General features: G+C 43.2%; 1 protein-coding gene across 4 annotated transcripts in view; it reads left to right on the top strand.

The window, feature by feature from the left end:
* LOC137342290 (membrane-associated phosphatidylinositol transfer protein 2) overlaps positions 1 to 27,585 on the top strand; it is a 354,330-nt gene that overhangs the window by 45,621 nt on the left and 281,124 nt on the right. For all 4 annotated transcript variants that reach the window (XM_068006206.1, XM_068006204.1, XM_068006207.1 and 1 more), the window contains exon 2: positions 23,567 to 23,674. The gene's annotated coding sequence lies outside the window, so the exon portion shown is untranslated. The remainder of the gene's footprint in view (positions 1 to 23,566; positions 23,675 to 27,585) is intronic.

Here is a 27,585-nt window from a genome sequence, read left to right as displayed (position 1 = left end):
ATGCTCCACAAAAGCCTCCTCTCACCCTACGTCATCTCATCCTATCAGTATATCCTTCCATACCTTTCTACTTCTCCCTCAATTGTATCTATCTATACTATTTGCCTCAAACACTCCATGTCGTAGCAAGTTCTGCATTCTAACATAGAAACATAGAAAATAGGAGCAAGAGTAGGCCATTCGGCCCTTCAGGCCTGCTCTGCCATTCAAAATGATCATGGCTGATCATCTAACTCAGTACCCCGTTCCTGCTTTTTCCCCATATCACTTGATCCCTTTAGCATTAAGAAATATATCTATCTCCTTCTTGAATACATCTAATGACTTGGCCTCCACTTCCTTCTGTGGTAAAGAATTCCACAGGTTCACCACCCTCTGAGTGAAGAAATTTCTCCTCATCTGGGTTCTAAATGGCATACCCCGTATCCTGAGACTGTGACCCCTGGTTCTGGACTCCCCAGCCATCGGGAACATCCTCCCTTCATCTAGTCTGTCTAGTCCTGTTAGAATTTTATATGTTTCGATGAGATCACCTCTCATTCTTCTAAACTCGAGTGAATATAGGCCTAGTCGACCCAATCTCTCCTCATACGTCAGTCCTGCCATCCCAGGAATCAGTCTGGTAAACCTTCGTTGCACTCCCTCCATGGCAAGGACATCCTTTCTCAGGTAAGGAGACCAAAACTACACACAATACTCCAGATGTGGTCTCACCAAGGCCCTGTATAACTGCAGTAAGACATCCCTGCTCCTGTACTCAAATCCTCTTGCAATGAAGGCCAACATACCATTCGCCTTCCTAACTGCTTGCTGCACCTGAATGCTCGCTTTCAGCGACTGGTGTACAAGGACACCCAGGTCTTGTTACACCTCCCCTTTTCCCAATCTATCACTCTGTCACTCTTTCCCAATCTATCACTCTAACCACTCTGTGTGGAGAATTTTCTCCTGAATTCCTTCTTGGATTTATTAGTGACTATCTTCTATTTATCACCTCTAATTTTGGTCTCCCCCACAAGTGGAAACATCTTATCTGCATCTACCCCATCAAACCCCTTCATAATTTTAAAGACCTCTATTGGGTCACCCCTCAGCCTTTTTTTCTAGAGAAAAGAGCCCCACTCTGTTCAATTTTTCTGATAGTTATAATCTCTCAGTTCTGGTATTCTTGTAAACCTCTTTTGAACCTTCTCCAGTGAATTTATATCCTTGTAATATGGCGACCAAAACTGTGCACATACTCTGTGATCTAACCAAGGTTCAAGATAAGTTGAACAAAACTTCTCTGCTGTTCAATTGTGTTACTGTAGAAATGAACCCCAGTGCTTTGTTTGCATTTTTATGGCCTTGTTAACCTGAATTCCTACTTTGAATAATTTGTGAATCTGTACCCCAAGATCCCTGACTCCTTTACCCCATTTAGACTCTTATTTTCCAAGGAGTATGTGGCCTCCTTATTCCTCATACCACAATGTACCACCTCACACTTATTCTATATTGAAATTAGTTTGCCATTAACATGACCATTCTGTAAGTTTATTAATGTCTTGTATTTTGTCGCACCTCCCAAACCCGCAACCTCTACCACCTAAAAAAAAAGACAAGGGCAGCAGGTGCATGGGAACACCATCACCTGCACGTTCTCTTCCAAGTCATACACCATCCTGATCTGGAAATATATCGCTGTTCCTTCATTGTCATTGGGTCAAAATCATGGAACTCCCTACCTAACAGCACTGTGGGAGTACCATGACCATAGGGACTGCAGTGGTTCAAGAAGGCGGCTCACCACCACCTTCTCAAGGGCAATTAGGGATGGGCAATAAATGCTGGCCTTGCCAGAGGTGCCCACATCCCATGAATGAATAAAAAAATGTCTTCCTCTGTATTAACTATACCCCCCAATTTGGTGTCATTTGACTTCTTCGAAAAGGAATGCAGCCACAACAGCACTCAAGAAGCTCAACACCATCTCGGCAAAGTAGTTCGCCACTGGACTCAATATATAGCCGCACCATCACAGGCGCACTGTAGTATGTATGACCTACAGGATGCACTACTGTAACTCACTAAGTTTACTTTGGCAGCACCTTCCAGCCCTGCGACCTTTACCACCAAGAAGGACAAGAGCAGCAATGTCATGGGAACACCATCATCAAAGTTCCTCTCCAAATTACACACCATCCTAACTTGGACATTTATCACCGTTCTTTCAAAATCACTGTTAAAATCCTGGAATTCCCCCCCAACCCTATCATGGGAACACTGCCACCACAGCACACACCGCTACAGTGGTCCTAGAGAAAGCTCACCTTCACCTCCCGGGCAACTAGGAATGAGTAATAAATGCAGCTTTGCTTATCTGATTTGTCTTGTAACCCATCACATGATGTATTTACATGATGTTGAGCATTAGTATCTCCATCATGTGGGTGTGGCTGATCTTTGTCCCACGACCAGTCCCTGGATGGGCCTGCACTGCTATTCATTTAAAACTAAACCTGAATTAAACATGAATTGAAGAATGTTATGAACAGACTTCATTATGCATTAATAAGAGCAACTATAACTTTAATGCATTCCAGTATGGCTTGCTAAACATATAAATCCAAAGGTACTGTAACTAAAATAAATAAATCTCCAGACGTACAGCATTTATGTAGATCCCTACATTAAAGTTTGTGCATTTTTCATTTCAGTCATAACATATTTAATATATTTTAATTATGCATTCTATCTGCACTTTTGAACTGAAAAATGCACAAACTTTAATGTCGGGATCTAGATAAGTCACAAAAACAAACTATTGCGATTGAACTTTATAAGATCATCTTACAGAATAATCCATTTTGCTGTAAGTCCGCGATACTTCTGTCATAATTTGTAACTGTCGATGGTCACAGTCACATTATTCCACAAGGCTATCAGTCCCCTCGTTACAAGATTTCCTTCCTGTTGACATTTCTCTCATCATGTTTTCAACGAATCTTCTGTTTTCAATCTGATTTTTTACTGACGTAGCCCACTTATAGATTAACTTTTATTTTAAGACACCATAAAATTATAAAACTATTTTTTGCCACATCGGTCAGATTGAAGCATTCATCCTTCTAAAAAGGGTGGTTGTAATCAACGTCTCCGCATAATTCAATGATGGTCCCTGCGAACGGTGATTTTAACTATATTTCAGTGATTGTTTTTGAACAATTCTTCATCAATTCTCTGAAGAAAAATTATAGTGTTTCAATGATATTATTTATTTCCACTTACTGTCTCTTTTATTTGTGCACTGTTCTTTCACCTCTGGAACCCAGTTTGAACCGCAGTGATAGGCCAGTGGTCCCTGCGTGAAATGGGTTTGGGCGGTCTCCACTCTAGTTTCTTGCAGGCATGAGTATTTCGCAGCTAACTGAGCACAAATTGCTACTAAATTGGCAATCTCTTTCAGAGGCTGTAAGGATGGCTGATGTGGAAAAATGGTGCACTGGGAATGTGCTACTGATTTGGAGGTTAAGCTATGCTGTTGGAATTTAATAGAAAGGAAGTTTCCTTTATATTTAATCTGTGTTGCACCTGAAGTGGAAGTACTTGGTCTAATACTGGATGCCTGAGGTGGAAGAATTTTCCATTCCCCAGCACTGAAATCCATTGCAGAAAGTAGGCACCAAATCCAAGTTTGACTTTTCTTTGGAGCAAACTGTGCTCAATTTCACCAAAGTAAAACGGTAGGAAAGATTTTTTTTGTTGAGAAAAATGATGACCTAGGTTGCAAACTCATTGCCATGAACCGAGCTGGTTCTAACCCTTGGAGCACTATGAAAAAGTTTACTCGTCCGGGTGCTTTTGCTCTTGAGCGGAGAATATGTGGGCCACAGGTGAGTGTACTTGGTCAGTACCTATCTTCTCGGTTTGGTCTTTCCAGTCTGGGCTTTTGTTTGACTGAGCCAGTTCTCAGCCAAGAAAAAAAAAGTGTTTCTTATAAAGCGGATAACTATAAGCTCTATAAGGCAACTTTGTAGAGGCAAAAAAAAACTTAGCAAGGTGGGGGACAGTCTAGGTTATGTAGGAAAAAGTAGCACTGATGTTTAAGAAGTTGAGAGAATGGGTGAGAGAACAGTAGAGAATGACAACGGGCCATGAACTGTTCTGTAAAATATATTTTAAAAATGAAATTATGGTTAGTGTTTTAGTGGCCAGAGACTAATGGTGCAGTAATAAAGATATTGCTGATATTTCAGTAATTTTATGACATGAATAGTATATTCCATGTCATAAAACTGTCTCAATTTTCCAATGTCGCCAAGGTAGAGGGAGCCATTGCAAGCAGTCAGGCAGGCTGATCAGGTGCAGAGGGAACGAGATTGATTGTGACGTGGTACTGTGAAATGGCAAATGAAAGTTAGGTTGACAAGTAGATAGTGATGAGGCTGGGAAGGGGAATAAAGTTTGGAACTACAAATGGTGCTAGCTTACAGGATCAGGCACAGGAAGAGAATTTGGAGGTACTGGTGAACAAATTGTTAAATCCATCAGTTCAGTGTGCTGCAGCTGTAAACATAGCAAAGAGGATCTTCGGTTGTACAGTGCATGGACTAGACCACAAATCACAGGATGTGACACAGAACTTATAAAAGGCTTTGGTTCACCCCCTTCTGCAGTTCTGGTCACCAAATTACAAGACGGCATCATGGCACTGGGAAAAGTACTACAAAGGGTTACCTGTCTGATACCAGGCACCAGGCATCTCAGCTACAAGGAGCGTATTAGATATGCTGCTGGAGAGGCAAGCTTGGAGCTGTTGTCTCTGTGCCAGGAATGAGAGTTCTAGACTCAATGTTTTATTAGAGGAAATAATACTCACAGACAACACACACGATGATGGAAAGTCTACAGGAGACTTCATGTTACAGTTGCTGAGCTCAGCCCCCCCCCGGTCTTCTTAACTTGGCATTACTATGGTCTGTCTTTTATTGGGATTTAGATTGGGAAATTAAATTAAAGGGTTTGACAGTTGAAAAGCAATGGCAAACATTTAAAGAAATATTTCAATATTCTCAACAAGTATACATTCCATTGAGAAATAAAAACTCCACGGGAAAAGTGATCCACCCATGGCTAACTGAAGAAGTTAAGGAGAGTGTTAGATTGAAAGAAGAGGCCTATAATGTTGCCAAGAAGAGTATTAAGCCTGGGGATTGGGAGAGTTTTAGAAACCAACAAAGGATGACCAAAAAATTGATGATAAGGAAGAAAATAGAATACAAAAGTAAACTAGCAAGAAATATAAAAACGGATTATAGGAACAGGAGTAGGCCATTCAGCCCCTCGTGCCTGCTCCGCCATTTGATAAGATCATGGCTGATCTGTGATCTAGCTCCATATATCTGCCTTTGGCCCATATCCCTTAATACCTTTGGTTGCCAAAAAGCTATCTATCTCAGATTTAAATTTAGCAATTGAGCTAGTATCAATTGTCGTTTGCGGAAGAGAGTTCCAAACTTCTACCACACTTTGTAAGAGCTTCTACAAGTATGTAAAAAGGAAGAGAGTAGCAAAAGTAAGTGTTGGTCCTTTAGAGGCTGAGACAGGAGAAATTATAATGGCAGATGTGTTAAACAAATATTTTGTATCTGTCTTCACACAAAAAGCATATCAAAAATAGTGGGGAACCAAGGGGTAAATGAGAGTGAGGAACTTAAAACAATTAATATCACTAGAGAAAAAGTACTGGACAAACTAATGGGACTAAAAGCCGACAAATCCCTTGGGCCTGATGGCCTACATCCTAGGGTTCTAAAAGAGGTGGCTGCAGAGATAGCGGCTGCATTGGTTATGATCTTCCAAAATTCCCTAGATTCTGGAATGGTCCCAGTGGACTGGAAGTAGCAAATGTTACCCCACAGTTCAAGAAGGCAGGGAGAGAAAAAACACGGAACTACAGGCCAGTTAGCCTGACATCGGCTGTCGGGAAAATGCTGGAATCCATTACCAAGGAAGTGGTAACAGGGCACTTAAATCATAAATCATAATATGATTAGGCAGAGTCAACATGGTTTTATAAAAGGGAAATCGTGTTTGACAAATTTATTAGAGTTTTTTGAGGGTGTAGCTTGCAGGGAAGGTAAAAGGGAACCAGTGGATATAGTATATTTGGATTTTCAAAAGGCATTCGATAAGGTGCCACATAAAAGGTTGTTACACAAGGTAAGGGTTCATGGGGTTGGGGTAATATATTAGCATGGATAGAGGATTGGTTAAAAGACAGAAAACAGAGAGTAGGGATAAACTGGTCATTCTCAGCTTGGCAGGCTGTAACTAGTGGGATGCTGCGAGGATCGGTGCTTGGGCCTCAGCTATTTACAATCTATATTAATGACGTAGATGAAGGGACCGAGTGTAATGTATCCAAGTTTGCTGACAATACAAAGGTAGGTGGGAAAGTAAGCTGTGAGGAGGATACAAAGAGTCTGCAAAGGGATATAGACAGGTTAAGTGAGTGGGCAAGAAGTTGGCAGATGGAGTATAATGTGGGGAAATGTGAGGTTATTCACTTTGGTAGGAAGAATAGAAAAACAGAATATTTTTTAAATGGTGAAAAACTATTAAATGTTGGTGTTCAGAGAGATTTGGGTGTCCTTGTACAAGAAACACAAAAAGTTAATATGCAGGTACAGCAGCCAATTTGGAAAGCAAATGGCACTTTGGCCTTTATTGCAAGGGGGTTGGAGTACAAGAGTAAGGAAGCTTTACTACAGTTGTACAGGGCTTCAGTGAGCACTGCATACAGTTTTGGTCTCCTTATCTAAGGAAGGATATACTTGCCTTGGAGGCGCTACAACATAGGTTCACTAGATTAATTCCTAGGATGAGAGGGTTGTCCTGTGAAGAGAGGTTGAGTAGAATGGGTCCATTCTCTTTGGAGTTTAGAGGAATGAGAGATGATCTCTTTGAAACAAAAAAGATTGAGGGGCTTGACAGGTTAGATGCTTCATCAATGACCTTCTCTCCATCATAAGGTCAGAAATGGGGGTGTTCGCTGATGATTGCACAGTGTTCAGTTCCATTCGCAACCCCTCAGATAATGGAACAGTCCGTGCCCGCATGCAGCAAGACCTGGACAACATCCAGGCTTGGGCTGATAAGTGGCAAGTAACATTCGCACTAGACAAGTTCCAGGCAATGACTATCTCCAACAAGAAGAGTCTAACCACCTCCCCTTGACATTCAACGGCATTACCATCGCCGAATCCCCCACCATCAACATCCTGGGGGTCAACATTGACCAGAAACTTAACTGGACCAGCCACATAAACACTGTGGCTACAAGAGCTGGTCAGAGGCTGGGTATTCTGTGGCGAGTGACTCACCTCTTGACTCCCCAAAGCCTTTCCACCATCTACAAGGCACAAGTCAGGACTGTGATGGAATACTCTCCATTTTGCCTGGATGGGTGCAGCTCCAACAACGTTCAAGAAGCTCGATACCGTCAAGGGGAGGCGCTTGATTGGCACCCTATTCACCACCCTAAACATTCACCCCCTTCACCACTGGCGCACCGTGGCTGCAGTGTGTACCATCCAAAGGGTGCACTGCAGCAACTCGCCAAGGCTTCTTTGACAGCACCTCCCAAACTTGCGACCTCTACCACCTAGAAGGACAAGGGCAGCAGGCACATGGGAACAACACCACCTGCATGTTCCCCTCCAAATCACACACCATCCCGACTTGGAAATATATCGCCGTTCCTTCATCGTCGCTGGGTCAAAATCCTGGAACTCCTTACCCAACAGCACTGTGGGAGAACCTTCACCACACGGACTGCAGCGGTTCAAGAAGGCGGCTCACCACCACCTTCTGCAGGGCAATTAGGGATGGGCAATAAATGCTGGCCTTGCCAGTGATGTCCACATCCCATGAACGAATAAAAAAAGATTTTTTCCCCGGCTAGAAAATCTAGAACTAAAGGGCATAGTCTCAGGATAAGGGGTCGGTCATTCAAGACTGAGATGAGGAGGAATTTCTTCACTCAGAAGGTTGTGAATCTTTGGAATTCTCTACCCCAGAGGGCTCTGGATGCTGAGTCATTGAATATATTCAAGGCTGTGATGGATAGATTTTTTGGACTCCAGGGGAACCAAGGGATATGGTGATCGGGCGGGAAAGTGGAGTTGAGATCGAAGATCAGCCATGATCTGATTGAATGGTGGAGCCGGCTCGAGGGGCCGTACGGCCTGCTCCTGCTCCTATTTCTGATGTTCTTGTCCCTCAGCTAAAATGCCTTTACAATGTGTCCTGCATTTCTTGAATTTTACCTTTGGTTTACACTAATTACTATTAGCTCATCATTCCAGATTTGGTATCATTGGGTGAAAGTTCCATTGTGGGCCTCAGTTAAGAAAGTCAATTGAGGAATATCGAGTTACATCGAAATTACAGCACAAAAACAGGCCATTCGGCCCAACTGGTCTATGTCAGCATTCATGCTTCACATGAGCCTCCACACTCCCTACTTCATGTAACCCAATCTGGATACCCTTCTATTCCTTTCTTCCTCATGTGCTTATCTAGCTTCCCCTAGAGTATGAATAATGAATTATTCTGATTTTGAACTCTGAGCGGCCAGATGGACTGGAGTTGCCTTTTCCGGCGCTGTGCATTCCTATATTAAGAAAACCAATTGGCCTGAGAAATGGGTATTTCCCTGGACCAGTCTAATGATTAAAATCATGGAAGAGGTAACTTTTTTTTCTACAACCACAATTGTAACTGGAAATAAGAGAGACTTTAGATGTCTGTACTGCACTCTAGTTCATTAGCAATACATCGACCGTCAGTGTAATCAAAATCTTCGTAATGAATATTTTTTGCTCTGTGATGTAGAAGAGTAGATTTATAGCTCACTGCATTAGGAACATTAAGTGCATCAGCTCAACAGTGTACCTTTTACTGCCTTTGAGACAAAATGGCTGCATGCAGTCCCAGTACTGCTGGAGGTTGTGAAATTGAAAGCTGACTGAAATTTCGGACAACCAAAGTCTTGTTCTGTTAGACACAAAGGAACACATCTTTAGCCGTAATGGTTAGGTGACCTTTAAGTTCACCCGCAATTGCAATTGAGGCTGAATTATTCTTTAACTACAGCGGACAGAATTACTTCACTATCAACACAACTAAAAATAACTACGTTTTAATGTGACCACGTATTTTTCAGCAGAAGGATTGAATATTTGCATCATGTTAAATTGTTCTAACATCTGTCCTTTGGGGCAGGTGAGTCATGCTAGTATTGCAGTTTTTAATGTTTATTTCAAATTACTTATGACATTTAATTTGCAATTCAGTGGCTGTGGTGGATGCTGTTTTGACTATATTGAATGAGCTTATGTTCCAGTGATGATTAACGACCAGAGTTATCGGCTGCTGGTTGGTTACAAGGCTACGGATGAAGATCAGTGTTGCAAGGATCCATTTTTATTTTTATTTTTATTTTTATTTCTTTTGGGTAATGAATTTGTGTGGCAGGTTTTCACATGAGCTGAACAAATGTCAGCATATTAATCATAGAATAGTATTTCTAAGTGCTTTTTAAATGAGATAATCCATGCCGTGGCAAACGATTCGCCTTTGTTTTCTGCAGATGATTTAAAAAAAAAAGTTTCCAACTTCTGTGGAAAGGGTTTGAAAAGGAGAAACTAAGGTTGATTGGATGGAACTTTCAAAGTGAAAGATGCGCAAGTTATTTTGTGGCATGCACCACTGAGTGCAAAGTGCTGTTGCACCACCAGCGAATTGTGCTGTGGCTTTGTACAATGATTTTTTTTTCTCAGCTGGGTGGTGGAAGCAGATTCAATAATAACTTTCAAAAGGGAATTGTATAAATACATGAAGGGAAAAATTTACAGGGCTACAGGGAAAGAGCAGGGGAGTGGGACTAATTGGATCGCTCTTTCAAAGAGCGGACACAGGCATGATGGGCCAAATTGTCATCACCTGAGCTGTAGCACACTGTGGTTGGTGTAGAGGAGAAAACCTTATTGAGCTCAACTTGTCTACTTGAATTGTGACAGTATTTTAATTGGACCAGTGGATGTGGCACCGGACAGAAGTCAGTATCACACATGCCCCCTTTTGGAGGGCACTGCCAATAAAATAATCTAACCCAATTAATTGTTCCATGTGGAATGGTAGTAATGGAATGGTAATAGCAGTCGTTTGGAGGAACAGTGCAGTTTTCAAAACTGAAGGAAGTTAGGGTACAGGGGATGGAAGCAGAGCAAAATCCTCGATCTTGAGGATTTCTTGAGTGCCATTTTTGAATTGATCTCAAATGTTTGCACGGTTTGTATACAAAATATACATAGTCTTGCATATAGTATGCACTTCCTGTAAGTGGAATATTTATTTCTTGTAATAGTCTCCTGTCAAGCTATTTTTACCTACTTATTATACTTGCTTGAGTCCTCCCACCTTCTGATTTGAGTTACCAAGATAAAACAGGCTTGATGGACCCGAACTCATGCTATCTCTCCCTGTGAATTGGTCCCCTTTTGCCATTACCTCGAGCCACACTTCCTTCCCTTCACCTGGACTGTCATGGCATCTCCCCTCTGCTTCCTGGTGGACTTAGTTCCCTGCCTCCTTCCTCTCCTGCTGGAACCTGATGATCGGCCTTTGATGGGTGGTCACATGAGGCTTTCCCAACCTTGACCCAGGAACCATGTGTATCTTACGAAGGCACATTGTGCGCCACCAGTTACTGTATAAGTAGACAATCGGCAAATACAACATAACACTGTGTGTTTTACAGAGCCAACACAGGGTTCCAGATCACCAGACACTCTTACCAATGGCTCCAGAATGCAGCGCCCCCTCTGTAGTCCTATACACAGACACCCCATCTGTTGCATCCAAACCTAACCATTCACCATGTTGCTCCCAGACCCCAGAACCATAATTCTGATGCTCCCATACCCTGCAATCCCCACTTGGTTGACTCTTCTTGGTCTCTGAAGTAGTCCAGCAAGTTACTTAGTTGTGCAACCAATCACTTAAAAAAGCGGCCAACTAGGAATGGGCCTGCTAGCATCGCCCACATCCTGAGAACAAATATCAATAAGACATACTGGAACATGAGAAAACTTATTGACCAATAGTTGCCTATTGAAGATTTCACAGCTGGAATTTTGTCAAATGTCCATGTACCCATCCAGAGGCCGATCTCATTGTACCATTGACCACTTCAGTACCTCAGCCTATGGGAGGCTCTGTGGGGTGTTGCGGAGTGAATGATTTTCTATAAGAAAGAACCTAGTTACCACGTCTTAACTATTGAGAAAATGCCTTACTTACAACCACCTCTATTCAGTGGCTTAGATGAGACTGCAAACTCTCATTGTGTATGACAACTGACGGGCCAGAGCCATGTCACTACTATTTCATGATAAAGTTGCACCATAGGAAGAAGAATAGGCCATTCAGCCCCTTTAGTTTGTTCCACCATTCAATTAGATCATGGTTGACCTGCACCTCAATTCCATTTACCCGCCTTTGATCCATATCCCTTGATATTCTTACCTAATAAAAATCTGTAAATGTAGGAGTAGGCCATCTAGCTAAGGCTGTCTTATTTTGCCTCAATTTTTAAGTGCCTTTTTTTTCCCCCTCTATTTTTGGCAAACCATTCTCCAGTCAGGAGATTGATTTCTGGCTCCTTGCTTCAGGGCTCCTAATTGAGATGGACTGTGGTGACTCATTTACTGAATTACTCTTTAATGACCAAAAAAAATTTTTTTTTCAATCTCCCTCCCTCCCAGTTGAAATCACAAATTGGTTGTGTGGGGAATCAAATGTATCATTTCATGGCTGTGTGCATTAGTGCTGATATTAAGCCTCAGGATAGTATCACACGAAAGCTTACTGTGCTTGTCTGAAATCCTTTTATTGCAATTTAGTGCAGGCTTTAACCCATTATAAAATAAATGGATCAACATCTTCACTAAGATAACAGATGGGAATGTCAGACAAAGGCTTCGACATTCACATGGTGTCATTTCAGGGCCAATGTTTCTTCTTTCTATTATTTCCAATGTTTAAAGATTCTGAGCTTACATATTCTTTTGTGAACTTTGCTCACTGTAATAGTTGAAGTAATTTTGTTTTCAAAAATGAAGATTAAGTGAATGAATGCTTTGATTTCTGGAAAGCCTGTAGCCTGTTTCTTGCCAGGATAATATGACTGTTTGAATTTTGTTAATAATTCTATGTTTATGCAGAGATGTTTGGATCAATCTGTGACAGCTGACAGCAAAATCTGCCACTGGAGGAGGAAGTTAAGGATAGAAGTGAATTCATTTTCAGGTTGACTTGTTCCAGGAAATTCTAACAAAAAGCAGCAGAGCAAAAAAAGCAGCATCTTTAAACTCATTGGAACAAAAATATTCAGTATTATTAAAACATTGTAGTATCAGGCATTTAACTTATGGATTGAATGCATTTTTTCCCCAATAGTTTTTTTTTATTTCTAAGACCACAATATCATTCCTTAAAACCTGCCCTTTGAGACAGATTCTTCACTCCTTTTTGATTTTTTTTTCATCCTCGTGGGAGGATCCTGTTATACATACATTTGGAAAATTTAAATATTGCAGGTGGTGAATTCAAGACAGTCGATTGTAAATTTCTGACTGTGCGGCCTCTCACGTTGCAGTTGGCTTCTGATAACAGAAGGTGCTACATGGTAGACCTTGAGTAGGGAATTTGAAATTTCCCTTTATTGGACTATGCTTGTGCACGACAAGGAATCACAGTTTTTATACAGCCTTTGTTACCATGAATAGGCTTTTCATTTCACTAATCGTTATTACTGCTGCCTATCTCGGGTGTGCCAGCAAAGGATCTGCAAATGCTTTTCAATTGTTATACACTGACACCATTCACTGAATTTATGGTGGAAACTAACTAACCACTATGTTTCTCACTGTCAGGGGCTCATCAAGGATGTATTATAGTTCCATAAGTCTTCAGTGTGGTTATTGTGATGCTGGTTACTGGCTGGAATTGACATCAATTACACCTTTCATGGTGGATTTGTGCTATGTTGATAATATGGCCATTTCTGTTAAAGTGAGCCATATGTCCCTAAGACCCTCAGCGCTCTCTTCAAAGGAACTAGCAGTTTTGGAATGAGAATCCATGGGCCTAAAATGAACAGTTTCTTTGCATCAACAGCTGCTTGTCCGGATGTCGAATGGTTCATCTACCTTGGCGACAGAGTCCACTACAATAATGACATTACTATAGATGTGAACAGATGATTCTGTCTTGTCATATCCAACCTTGAACAACGTCTACAGAAAGATTCAAAAAGCTTTGAATCTTTCATATTGTGCTGCTCACATGGCTGAACGGCACCAAAACTTGGACCCGGTTTATGGTCCAGCTGTAGTGACCATCAGCCTTTGTTGTGTTGTGGATGGCACTTATTTCACATCAATTAGCAATAAATGATCACAGCTGCCACCATCTGCCAGTGGGCTAACCTTAGTCTAGGACCTGCAGTGCGGACCAACTGATCACAATACGATGTGGACAGCTGCTTGACATCCCCAGAAGGCACTCTTTAACCAGGTCTTCACTTAACCCTATCACCATTTACCGGAATGGAAAATTTGCAAGGACCAAGTGCTCACTCGGATAGTCAACAGTTCAAGATTGCCGGGTACCTGGTAAAACTTATTCTGCGAGCTGCCTGACTGACTTCTCACAGAATGGAAGCACCTGACATCGTCTTGTTTGAGTCCACCATGACCATTGATTGAAAGGGATGTGTGGCTAGTATGTTAAAGGAAACAAATTTTAGAAGAACAGGTTGCTGAGATATAGTATCATCTGTGTTGTATTTAGGGGTTTTAACAAGAATCTTTCTTGTAAATATTTTGCACACAGTTCAGAATTTCTCAAACGTTTTGTGTGTATTTTGAAAAACAAATTAAGTTTTCAAGGTACTGGAGAGAAATTTGTTTGAACCTAACTGCATTAGATTTCTATTTGCATTTCACTGGCAGGAGAGTATCACCAACGGAATGAATGTAAACCGTCACATTAGTACTAATATGCTGCTGATCCTAAAACATTCTAACTGCTTTCCTACTGCCCTCCTCCCTAGCCTTGTAGTTGATGTTGGAGACTAAGAAGTGACCACCTTCATGGTTTTGGGTGGCAGTGTTGTTTCTTGGAACCACCTGCTAGATTATTGGTGGAGCAGCATTGCACATCAGCATGGCAGTGGGATACATGGGCTTGACTTCTACACTGCTGAGTTCTTGGACTCCACATTGTTGCTCGGAGGGCTGAGTAACAAGCCAGCCATCTTCCCGTAGGTGGGAAGGAAGATCTGAGGAGGAGTTTTCACGGAGTTTTCACAGTCAAAACAGCCTATGTAGGAAAAGAATTAGCATAGTTATCAGTACAGTTTGGACAATCACCCCTTGGGTGCAGGAACTGGACAGTCAAGAGAGAAGGTGTTTGATCGAAAAAGAAAATACCCTGGAAGAATAAGTTGCATTACTTTTTATAGCAAAAAAAATCTAATACAAGGTGTCAGCCTTGGCTTAGTGGTAGCACTCTCGCCTCCCAGTCAGAAGGTTGTGGGTTCAAGTCCCACCCCAGAGACTTGAGCACATGGTCTAGGCTGACACTCCAGTGCAGTATTGAGGGAGTGCTGCACTGTCGGAGGTGCCGTCCTTTGGATGAGACATTGGCTGCCCCCCAGGATCTTGCCCAAGTGGCCATCTTCACTTGAGTTTAGGCAGCAGCATAGTGGTTATGTTACTGGACTAGTAATCCAGAGGCCTGGACTAATAATCCGGAGTCATGAGTTCAAATCCCGCCACGGCAGCTGGGGAATTTTAATTCAATTAAATAAATAAAATCTGGAATAAAAAAAATACTATCAGTAATGGTGGCCATGAATCTACCGGATTGTCGTAAAAACCCATCTGGTTCACTAATGTCCTTAAGGGAAGGAAACCTGCCGTCCTTACCCGTCCTGGCCTATATGTGACACCAGACCCACAGCAATGTGGTTGATTCTTAATCAGCCTCTGAAATGGCCCAGCTAGCTACTCAGTTGTACAGTCTTGCTACAAAAAGTCATAATAAGAATAAAACGGGACGGACCACTAGGCATCAGACACGACAAAGGCAAACCAAGCCCAGTCGATCCTGCAAAGTCCTCACTAACATCTAGGGACTTGTGCCAAAATTGGGAGAGCTGTCCCATAGACTAGTCAAGCAACAGCCTGACATAGCCATACTCACAGAATCATACCTTTCAACCAATGGCCTAGACTCTTCTATCACCATCCCTGGGTATGTCCTGTCCCACCGGCAGGACAGACCCACCAGAGGTGGCGGTACAGTGATATACAGTCAGGAGGGAGTGGCCCTGGGAGTCCTCAACATTGACTCCGGACCCCATGAAATCTCATGGCATCAGGTCAAACATGGGCAAGGAAACCTCAGCTGATGAATCAGTCCTTCTCCATGTTGAGTACCACTTGGAGGAAGCGCTGAGGGTAGCAAGGGCACAGAATATACTCTGGGTGGGGGACCTCAATGTCCATCACCAAGAGTAGCTCGGTAGCACCACTACTGACCGAGCTGGACTATCTCCTGAAAGGCATAGCTGCCAGACTGGGCCTGCGGCAGGTGGTGAGCGAACCAACACAAGGGAAAAACTTACTTGACCTTATCCTCATCAATCTACCTGTCGCAGACAGTATTGGTAGGAATGACCACAGCACAGTCCTTGTGGAGATGAAGTACCATATTCACACTGAGGACACCATCCAACATGTTGTGTGGCACTACCACCGTGCTAAATGGGATAGATTCAGAACAGATCTAGCAACTCAATACTGGGCATCCATGAGGCGTTGTGGGCCATCAGCAGCAGCAGAATTGTATTCCAGCACAATCTGTAACCTCATGGCCTGGCATATTCCTCATTCTACCATTACCAACAAGCTAGGGGATCAACCCTGTTTCAATGAGGAGCGTAGAAGAGCATGACAGAAGCAGCACCAGGCGTACCTAAAAATGAGGTGCCAACTTGGTAATGCTAGAACACAGGACTACATGCATGCTAAACAGCAGAAGCAACATGCTATAGACAGAGCTAAGCGATTCCACAACCAACGGATCAGATCAAAGCTGTGCAGTCCTGCCACATCGTCATGAATGGTGGTGGACAACTAACAGGAGGAGAAGGCTCTGTAAACATCCCCATCCTCAATGATGGCAGAGTCCAGCACGTGAGTGCAAAAGACAAGGCTGAAACCATCTTCAGCCAGAAGCGCCGAGTGAATGATCCATCTCCCGAGACCCCCACCATCACAGAAGCCAGTCTTCAGCCAATTCGATTTACTCCATGTGTTATCGAGAAACGGCTGAGTGTACTGGATATAACAAAGGCTGTGGACCCTGACAACATCCCAGCTGTAGTGCTGAAGACTTGCGCTCCAGAACTAGCCACGCCTCAAGCCAACCTGTTCCAGCACAGTTACAACACTGGCATCTACCCGACAATGTGGAAAATTGTCCAGGTATGTCCTGTCCACAAAAAGCAGGACAGATCCAATCCGGCCAATTACCGCCCATCAGTCTACTCTCAATCATCAGTAAAGTGATGGAAGGTGTCATCGACAGTGCTATCAAGCAGCACTTACTCACCAATAACCTGCTCACCGATGCTCAGTTTGGGTTCCGCCAGGACCACTTGGCTCCAGACCTCATTACAGCCTTGGTCCAAACATGGACAAAAGAGCTGAATTCTAGAGGTGAGGTGAGAGTGACTGCCCTTGACATCAAGTCAGCATTTGACCAAGTGTGGCAACAAGGAGCCCTAGTAAAATTGAAGTTAATGGGAATCAGGGGGAAAACTCTCCAGTGGCTGGAGTCGTACCAGCACAAAGGAAGATGGTAGTGGTTGTTGGAGGCCAATCATCTCAGCCTCAGGACATAGCTGCAGGAGTTCCTCAGAGTAGTGTCCTAGACCCAACCATCTTCAGCTGCTTCATCAATGACCTTCCCTCCATTATAAGGTCAGAAATGGGGATGTTCGCTGATGATTGCACAGTGTTCAGTTCCATTCGCAACCCCTCAGATAATGGAGCAGTCCGTGCCCGCATGCAGCAAGACCTGGACAACATCCAGGCTTGGGCTGATAAGTGGCAAGTAACATTCACGCCAGACAAGTGCCAGGCAATGACCATCTCCAACAAGAGAGAGTCTAACCACCTCCCCTTGACATTCAACGGCATTACCATCGCCGAATCCCCCACCATCAACCCCCTGGAGATCACCATTGACCAGAAACTTAACTGGACCAGCCGCATAAATACAGTGGCTACAAGGGCAGGTCAGAGGCTGGGTATTTTGTGGTGAGTGACTCACCTCCTGACTCCCCATAGCCTTTTCACCATCTACAAGGCACAAGTCAGGAGTGTGATGGAATACTCTTCACTTGCCTGGATGAGTGCAGCTCCAACAACACTCAAGAAGCTCAACACCATCCAGGACAAAGCAGCCCGCTTGATTGGCACCCCATCCACCACCCTAAACATTCAATCCCTTCGCCACCGGCGCACCGTGGCTGCAGTGTGTACCGTGTACCATCTACCACCTAGAAGGGCAGCAGCAGGCACATGGGAACAACACCACCTGCACGTTCTCCTCCAAGTCACACACCATCCCGACTTGGAAATATATCACTGTTCCTTCATCATCGCTGGGTTAAGACCCTGGAACTCCCTAGCTAACAGCACTGGGGGTGAACCTTCCCCATACGGACTGCAATGGTTCAAGAAGGCGGCTCATCACCACCTTCTCAAGGGCAATTAGGGATGGGCAATAAATGCCAGCCTCACCAGCGACGCCCACATCCCATGAATGAACATTAAAAAAAATCGGAGAGGGAGGAGGCTTGTGTGGAGTACAAATACAGTTGAGACCAATAGCCTGTTGATATGCTGTGGATTCTATGTAACACACAATGAGACTAAAACTGAATTTGGGGGCAAGATTGTGTAGAATATGTAACCATTTCAGAGTTGATTAATCTGTATATTTGCGTTAATAAACCCATTGCATGTGTTACAGTAGTACAGGAACAACATGAACTTCAAATGGTGCCTTTACTGTAACAAAAATATCCCATGGTGCTTCAGTTGAGGTGAAATGGACATCATACAAGAGTTAGGGGAGTGACTGAAGGCATATTTGAAGAACTACATTCTAAGGTGGCTTTTGAATATTGGGAAAGATGTAGGAAGCAGAGGAGGCTGTTTAGGAAAGGGAGTTCGAGAGAGCACGGCTATGATGGTTGGAAGCTGTGCCACCAATGGAATGGGGAGTCGGAGCACACAATAGGCCAGTTACAACATGCAAAAAATGACAGACAGGAAAAGACCTATTTGTTCATCCAGCCTGTCCCACACAGTTGTCTTGTGCATCACAACACAGACACTTCCCAACCCTGGCGGAAGTTGGAAGAGCGGAGTGTCCTGGACCTGGTTGTAGCAGTGGGATGGAACAAAGTCCTGGAGCGATGAGGACTGGGGTTTGCAGTCAATGCATTACCTTAAGACTTCTTGCTGTATTTTGTTTACTGTCTGTATATACTCTGATGTTTAACTTCCAGGACAAAGATGCAGCCAGAAAGATGTGCACTGAATACTATTTTGTCATTTTCTCCTCAATGTTCTCCATAAAATCAGATGGTTCTTTAAAAATGAATCAAAATTATATCTCTCCACACTTGTTTTTTCCCCTTTGTTGTGTTGTGATGTTTTTGGAACCTGTATTACCAGATTTCTCCAAATGTTTCACTAACCACCATACCAATAACACATGCAATAGGGACAAACCGTAAATAATGGAGATGGCACAGTAACATTATCTATAACAATACTCGATTGCCATTTAAAGGCTCCAAAGGAGAACAGATCTCTTTCATTCAAACTCTGCACTATAGTTAGTATTTTAGATGACATTCTTACCTCTGAGACAGCAGGTTGTGGGTTCAAGTCCCACTCCAGAGACTTGAGCACATAATACAGGCTGACACTTTCAGTGCAGTACTGAAGGAGTGCTGCGCTGCCAGAGGTGCCGTCTTTCAGATAAGACGTTAAACCGAGGTCCCTTCTGCTCTCAGGTGAATGTAAAAGATCCCGTGGCACTGTTCGAAAAAGAGCAGGGGAGTTCCTCCCGGAGTCCTGGTCAGTATTTATCCTTCAACCAACACCGCTAAAACATACTATATGGTCACTTATATCATTGCTGTTTGTGGGACTTGCTGTGCACAAATTGTCTGCCGTGTTTTCCTACATTACAGAAGTGACCGCACTTCAAAAGTACTTCCTTGGCTGTGAAACACTTTGGGACATCCTGAGGTTGTGAAAGACGCTATAGAAATGCAAGATATTACTTTTTTTTAAGTCAGTCCGTGAGTTTTTGTGCTGTAGAGTTTTTGTGTTGTGGAGTATTCATCAAAGCAAACCAGGTCTGGCCAGCCTCCCAGAATACCTGCTGGCAACTGATGGTAGTGCTAGAAAGCTCAGTGGAGTGTTGCATTCAACTTAGGTCCTACCACTGGGGCTGCATATTGGTGCACTGCAGCATAACACTCTTGTCTCAGTTCCCTCTTTTTAGGGTATTTACTTCCTTTTTCCTTCGTCCTTGTCCTTTTGCTGTGCCATCCCAGGCCTGGGCAGCCAGTCTTTTGTTTTCTTGGCCCAGGCCCCGACTTGAGGCTGCTGAGAGGTGTTTGTGCGAGAACTGGAGTAATTGCCCTGTTGTGTTCTTTTTTGCTTGTTTAGAATCTTAGAAAGTTACGGCACAGAAGGAGGCCATTCGGCCCATCGTGTCTGTGCTGGCTGAAAAAGAGCTATCCAGCTTAATCCCACTTTTCAGCACTTGGTCCGTAGCCCTGTGGGTTACGGCACTTCAGGTGCACATCCAAGTACTTTTTAAATGAGTTGAGGGTTTCTGCCTCTACCACCCTTTCAGGCAGTGAGTTCCAGACCCCCACCACCCTCTGGGTGAAAAGATTTCTTCTCAACTCCCCTCTAATCCTTCTACCCATGACTTTAAATCTATGCCCCCTGGTCACTGACCCCTCTGCTAAGGGAAATAGGTCCTCCCTATACACTATCTAGTCCCGTCATAATTTTCTAAACCTCAACTAAATATCCCCTCAGCCTCCTTTGTTCCAAAGAAAACAACCCCACCCTATACAATCTTTTCTCATAGCTAAAATTCTCTAGCCCTGTCAACATCCTCGTAAATCTCCTCTGTACCCTCTCTGGTGCAATCACATCTTTCCTGTAATGTGGTGACCAGAACTGTACGCAGTACTCAAGCTGTGGCCTAACTAGCGTTTTATACAGTTCTAGCATAACCCCCCTGCTCTTTTATATTCTATGCCTCGGTTAATAAAGGAAAGTAATCCCGTATGCTTTTTTAACCACCTTCCCTACCTGTTCTGCTACCTTCAGGGATCTGTGGACATGCACTCCAAGGTCCCTTTGTTCCTCTACACTTCTCAGTATCCTCCCATTTATTGTGTATTCCCTTGTCTTGTTTGCCCTCCCCAAATGCATTACCTCACACTTCTCTGGATTGAATTCCATTTGCTACTTTTCTGCCCACCTGACCAGTCTATTGATATCTTCCTGCAGTCTACAGCTTTCCTGCTCACTATCCACTACATGGCCAATTTTTGTATCATCTGCAAACTTCTTGATCAAGCCCCCCCCCCCCCCCCCATGTTCAAGTCCAAATCATTAATATAGAAGGCAGCTCACCACCACGTTCTCGAGGGCAATTAGGGATGGACAATAAATGCTGGCCTTGCCGGGACGCCCACATTCCATGAACGAATAAAAAAAACCCACAAAAAGTAAGGGACCTGGTACTGAGCCCTGCGGAACCCCACTGGAAACAGCCTTCCAGTTGCAAAAAACCATTCCCCTTTGCTTCCTGCCACTGAGCCAATTTTGAATCCAACTAGCCACTTTCCCTTCGATCCCATGGGCTTTTACTTTTTTGAGCAGTCTGCCATGTGGGACCTTGTCAAAAGCCTTGCTAAAATCGATTGCAGAGGTGAGGAATTGGGCTTCTGCTCAGTGTTTTCCCCACAGTGAGATCACTGAACCCACTTCTGTTTGTAGAGGATTAGGGAACATGCGTCCCCCACCCTGTGGTGCAGCCCCTCAGGCTCCAGTGTATGAAGCCCCACCTCAGAGTAGTGAAAGCATCAATACCACAGACACCACATCTCTGCTACCGTACAGATCAGAGGAACTAAACCTATCAGAAGCACATCTTGTGACCTGCCATTCTAAAATAAATCATCCTCAGTAAAATCATTTCACAAATGTGACTGGCCAATGACGTACAAGTCACAGGAGAGGAAGAGAAGCATGCCCACTCGTGTGTTAGTCTGTTATTTCATAGGGAGAAATGTATTTGCATAGCAGAAGGAGCTCCTTACTTTCTCACCATGTAATCTTCAATACTTTGGCTTCAACTATTGATTCAAAAAAATTTTTTTTGAAGTTTTTCCTCCCCCTACCCTCCATGCAGAAAAGTAATTCTCTGAAAATAAATTCCAGTGCAACAATTCTATTCTATAACAGCTGGGTACCTTCAGTCCTACAGCTCTCCTCACACATTGGGAGACAAGGAAAAGAATGAATGTCGAGCAGAAGGGGAAACTAAGAAGGTTGGGGAGGGGGTGGTGGGTGCAGAAGTACAGTTCAAGAGAAGGGTTTTGGGAGGTTATTGAAAGTGGAGGAAGAGAGCTGCCTAGGAAGAGGGATCTAGGAGAGACTTCCAGAGACCAGGGACATAGTGGCGGAATGAATGGTAGAGTGTAGGAAATAGGTAATGGGAATAACTTGGTATCAGGAGTGGAGTGTGCCTGTGGAACAATTGGCTGGAAGAACTCACTAAGGTAGGGAAAGATGAGGCCCATGAAGGGATTTTAATGTAAGGACAAGGATATTGAAGTCAATTTACTGGGGCAGGGAGAACTGGAAATTGGCAAAGATGAGGGAGTTTGGAGTGGAAGAGGCCATGGGCTGTGGCGCTCTGAGAGACTTGTAAGAACATAAGAATTATGAGCCTGCTCTGCCATTCAATAAGATCATGGCTGACCTTTGACCTCAACTCCACTTTCCAGCCTGATCCCCATATCCTTTTGATTCCCCTAGAGTCCAAAAATCTTTCTATCTCAGCTTTGAATATACACAACGACTCAGCATCCACAGCTCTTTGGGGTAGAAAATTCCAAAGATTCACAACCCTTTGAGTGAAGAAATTCTTCCTCATCTCAGTCTTGAATGGCCGACCCCTTATCCTGAGACTATGCCTCCTAGTTCTAGACACTCCAGCCAGGGGAAACAACCTCTCAGCATCTGCCCTGTCAAGAGAATATCGGCCCATTTTACTCAATGTCTCATCATAGGACAACCCCTCATCTCAGGAATCAATCTAGTGAACCTTCACTGGACAGCCTCTAAAGCAAGTATATCCTTCCTTAGATAAGGCGACCAAAACTGTACACAGTACTCCAGTTGTAGTCTCACCAAAGCCCTGTACAATTGCAGCAAGACTTCCTTATTCTTACACTCCAACCCCCTTGCAATAAAGGCAACATGCCATTTGCCTTCCTAATTGCTTGCTGTACCTACATGCCAACTTTGTGTTTCTTATATGAGGACACCCAGATCTCTTTGAACACCAACATTTAATAGCTTCTTACCTTTTAAAAAATATTCTGCTTTTCTATTCTTCCTACCAATGTGAATAACCTCACATTTCCCCACATTATACTCCATCTGCCACCTTCTTGCCCACTCACTTAACCTGTCTATATCCCTTTGCAGACTCTTGGTGTCGCACCTAGCTTTGTATCATCAGCAAACTTGGATACATTACACTCGGTCCCTTCATCTAAGTCATTAATATAGATTGTAAATAGCTGAGGCCCAAGCACTGATCCTTGCGGCACCCCACTAGTTACAGCCTGCCAAGCTGAAAATGACCCGTTTATTCCTACTCTCTGTTTTCTGTCTTTTAACCAATCCTCTATCCATGCTAATATATTACCCCCAACCCCGTGAGCCCTTATCTTGCTTAACAACCTTTTACATTGTGGAGGCTTTTGAGAAGTTGGGATTGAGGTGATTAAAGGCACAAATTAGGGTTTAGGCAATGGTGGGCGCAAGGTGCGGCAAAACATACACCGTGGTGGAGATGGAAGATGGTGGTCTTGGTAACGGAACTGGTGTGAGGGAGAAAGTTTAACTCGAGGTCAAGGGGCACACTGAGGTTCTGGACCTCCTGGCTCCGCTTGAGATGGCACCTGGGAGAGAGGTTGATTGGATTGGTACTGCTCCAAGCGCATACCGAGGGAGGAAAGTTGTGTTTATTTAATTATATAAGTGTTCCCCACAGTAAAAGTAAACAGCAGTAACCATGTTGTCTGGGTTTATTTCCTTAGCCACTTACGATGTATATGAGGGAGCTGTTGTGACGTCGATAAGCCAGTGATGCCTCTCTGACTTCCTCCTTGCGTCTTGAAACCGAGTGAAAGTTGCATACAATCAGGGTAAGTAGTTGTACTCTGAAGATCTACAGTTTTCCTTGTCAACTTGATGGATGTCTTGTGGTGAAGGAGGAGAAGGAGCACACACTGTAGAGCTACACAAGATTAGTAACTCCAGACTTCTGTTCTGCACAGTAACATCGTCTTATCTCTACTGTTCGCAGTTGTGTTCAGAAAGCTGTATTAACTAATTCAGTCTTAGTATAGAACAGGCTACATATAGGGTAGTTAGCAAAGCATGATGAGATTCTATGGTCCAGTAATTTACTGGTACAGACAGAAACACTATACTGATTTAAGGTTTTTCTCTAGCTACTGTACTGTAATTTCATCTGCACAGTTGAGCTAGGCTTCCTGTTGAAAATTACAATGTTCTTGGATAAATAACATTAAGTGTAATTAAAATTAGTGTTTTTCTGACTTAAAATAGCTTCCTAATCATTATAATTGCTACATGAAGCTGTGTGTGTGTGTGTGTGTGTGTGTGTGTTAAACACTTATACTTAAACACGTGAATGAATCAGAAGTAGTTTGATTCAGTCAATAAATATCGAGGAAAAACAAGTTAGCAGCAGAAAACTGAGCAATAATATCGTTCAATTTTTCCCCACCAAAACTACCAATCCGACACTGGCGAGTATCGAGTATCACATTTGGATGCAGTTTAAATTATTGAAACAAAATCAGAAAATGCCCGAAATGCTGCAGAGGAAATACGTATGAATGTTTTTTACAGATCTTATCTACATGCTGAATTTGTGGTTTGATTGTGTCTCTGTGCATCTTACCAACCAGTTGGTAAGTTGACAATGAGAGGATGGTGCTGCATAAATGAAGTTTGAATTTATAGCAACACAAACTTGAAAAATGTGTTAAGGTGTATAATGGAGAGAGATCATTTTAAATTCTACATGCTTTTGGAAAGGAGGCTCTGATTATTTCACAATAATGTACAGTAATTCTTGTTATACTTTTGGCTTTTCTATAGAGCTAGAAACCATGCTTTTTAAAAAAATAATTATTAAATATGAAAAAATCTATTGCCTGCATCCTGTGGCGAATGTGTTCAAAAAGCTCTAGTTCTGCTAATATTTGCAAGTAATCCTTAAACAATTGTGAATCCCACTTATAGTACTTTATATGATTTAACAAAATCCTACAGTAGAATTTTAAAAGGTTTAGTGTAACACAGCTTGGGAAGGGATAATTTACATTCTCGAGGGATGTGGCTGCCAAACTTCAGGCCTGCTGTGGCTGTAATTAATGTACCAAAGGAAGCTTTAGCAGCAAATAATGCAGATAAATCCTTCAGAAATCTGTTGCATCGAAAGCACCTTTCAAACAAAAATTCTACATAACAGAAGTTTATATGGAGTTTACAATAGAGCAAATTGCGGGTAAGTTCACACTTTTTTTTATTCGTTCATGGGATGTGGGCGTTGCTGGCGAGGCCAGCATTTATTGCCCATCCCTAATTGCCCTTGAGAAAGTGTTGGTGAGCCGCCTTCTTGAACCGCTGCAGTCCTTGTGGTGAAGGTTCTCCTACAGTGCTGTTAGGAAGGGAGTTCCAGGATTTTTACCCAGCGACGATGAAGGAACGGCGATATGTTTCCAAGTCGGGATGGTGTGTGACTTGGAGCGGAACATGCAGGTGGTGGTGTTCCCATGTGTCCTTCTAGGTGGTAGAGGTCGCTGGTTTGGGAGGTGCTGTCGAAGAAGCCTTGGCGAGATGCTGCAGTGCATCCTGTGGATGGTACACACTGCAGCCACTGTGCATCGGTGGTGAAGGGAGTGGATGTTTAGGGTGGTGTATGGGGTGCCAATCAAGCGGGTTGCTTTGTCTTTGTCATACTGCTTATTATTTAATAGCAATACTGGCTTATTATTCAATAGCAATTGGCACCCACAAATAATGTAACTTCTTTTAAACGTTTTTACAGAAGAAACTTTAAACTATTTGGTAAAATGTGCATGCAAAGTAAACAAAATAGGAAAATTAGGAACATGAGTAGGCTATTCAGCCCCTTGAGTCTGTTCTGCCATTCAGTCAGATCATGGATGATCTGTCGCTCAACTCCACTTACCCGCCTTGGCTCCATATCCCTCGATACCCTTACCCAACAAAAATCTACCTATCTTAGTCTTGAAAATTTCAATTGACCCCCAGCATCCAAAGCCTTTTGAGGGAGAGTTTTCCAGATTTGCTCTACTCTTTGTGTGAAAAAGTGCTTTCTGATTTCACTCCTGAATGGCCTAGCTCTAATTTTAAGATTGTGCCCCCTTGTCCTGGATTCCCCCACCAGAGAAAATAGTTTTTCTATCCACCCTATCAAATCCCTTTATCATGTTAATAGAGAATAGAGGTCAGAAGGGGAAATCAAAGGAAGACTTCTTAATGTGGGAGTGTGGAAGGTCAATATATTTATTAATGTCCTTTTTGGCATTCAAGGATATCAAGACATGGTATGAAATGCAGAGTAGATTACAATAAAATATAATAAGCTGCATACAGGAGAAGTAATTACATTGAAACTGCAAAATAAACTCTTAAGTAGGAATTGATTTAGGTGAGGAGGCTAGTGCTACAATTATAATCTAAAGCTGCATTTTCCCCTGCAATTTTTTCTGAAGAACACATGTACAGGAAACCTGTCTCCAAACTGCTTGTGGCTGGCTTAAACAATGGCTAAGAGGCTGGCTGCACTTTCATATTAAAGCATTTGATTCTGGATTTGTTTGAAAAAAGTTACTAGAGCTGTGGCAGGGGTAGAGAGAGAAAACATAGTGATTTACCGAGCAGCATGGCATTGCCCTTTGCTTGGATTACCCCCACCTATCTCAATGCAGCCAGCGCATCTCCGTCAACAGCTTCTCCAATATTTACCTCTGCAGTTCCCACAGAATCCACCCTCTGATTCTCCACTTTGTGATCTATATGTCACTACTTCTTAATGTGATCCATTGGACACAAAGTCAGCTTCCATGTGTATGCTGGTAAGTGTAAACAATTTTACAACACCAAGTTATAGTCCAGCAATTTTATTTTAAATTCACAAGCTTTCGGAGGCTTCCTCCTTCCTCAGGTGAACGATCATTTCCACATCGTTCACCTGAGGAAGGAGGAAGCCTCCGAAAGCTTGTGAATTTAAAATAAAATTGCTGGACTATAACTTGGTGTTGTAAAATTGTTTAAAATTGTCAACCCCAGTCCATCACCGGCATCTCCACATCATATGCTGGTAAGGACCAGCTCCACCTCTCCACCAATCTCTCTTTCCCTCCCCTTCCCACCCCGCGCCCACACACACCAAACTGCTTTACTGTCAGTCTGCTTGTCTGACAGTAAAGCAGCGTGAGGAACATCGGCAAGACTGAAGCCTTCGTTTTTAGCCCCACCGAATACTTCACTCCCTTTCGACTGACTCCATTGCCCTTGCTGGCTGCTCACTCAGGCTGAACCAGACTGTGCTCAACCTTGATGACCTGCTTGATCCAGAGCTGAGTTACCAACCTGATGTCCTATCCTGCACCAAACCCACTCACGTGAAGTCGCCACATTGCTGCTTTGTTCCTCTCCGCCCCCCACCCCCGACCACCAACCCGCCACAGCAGAAACCCTTATCCACCCTTCTGTCACCTCTAGACTCTGTTTTGTCGATGGCCTCCGCCCGAATTCCACCCTCCAGAAATTTCTAATTCCAAAGTGGTGGATATTGCTGGTGAGAGCAGGCCAGTGAATGATCTCTCACATAGTTAGGTCCTATTGTAAGACACAATCATTTTCTTTTAATATGGAGTATTCAAGCTGGGCCTGGACATGAATCAAATCAATAAAGCTCTAGTGATTTTTAATTGTGCCACCTAGCTTAATAACACTGCAAATTAGTCACTGCCGTCAAAAATCCAAATTTCCA

The sequence above is a fragment of the Heptranchias perlo genome, chromosome 25 (assembly GCF_035084215.1).
Source record: "Heptranchias perlo isolate sHepPer1 chromosome 25, sHepPer1.hap1, whole genome shotgun sequence".
Lineage (NCBI taxonomy): Eukaryota > Metazoa > Chordata > Chondrichthyes > Hexanchiformes > Hexanchidae > Heptranchias > Heptranchias perlo.
The sequence above is the reverse complement of the archived record's forward strand: the minus strand, read 5'-3'. Positions and strand labels throughout refer to the sequence as shown.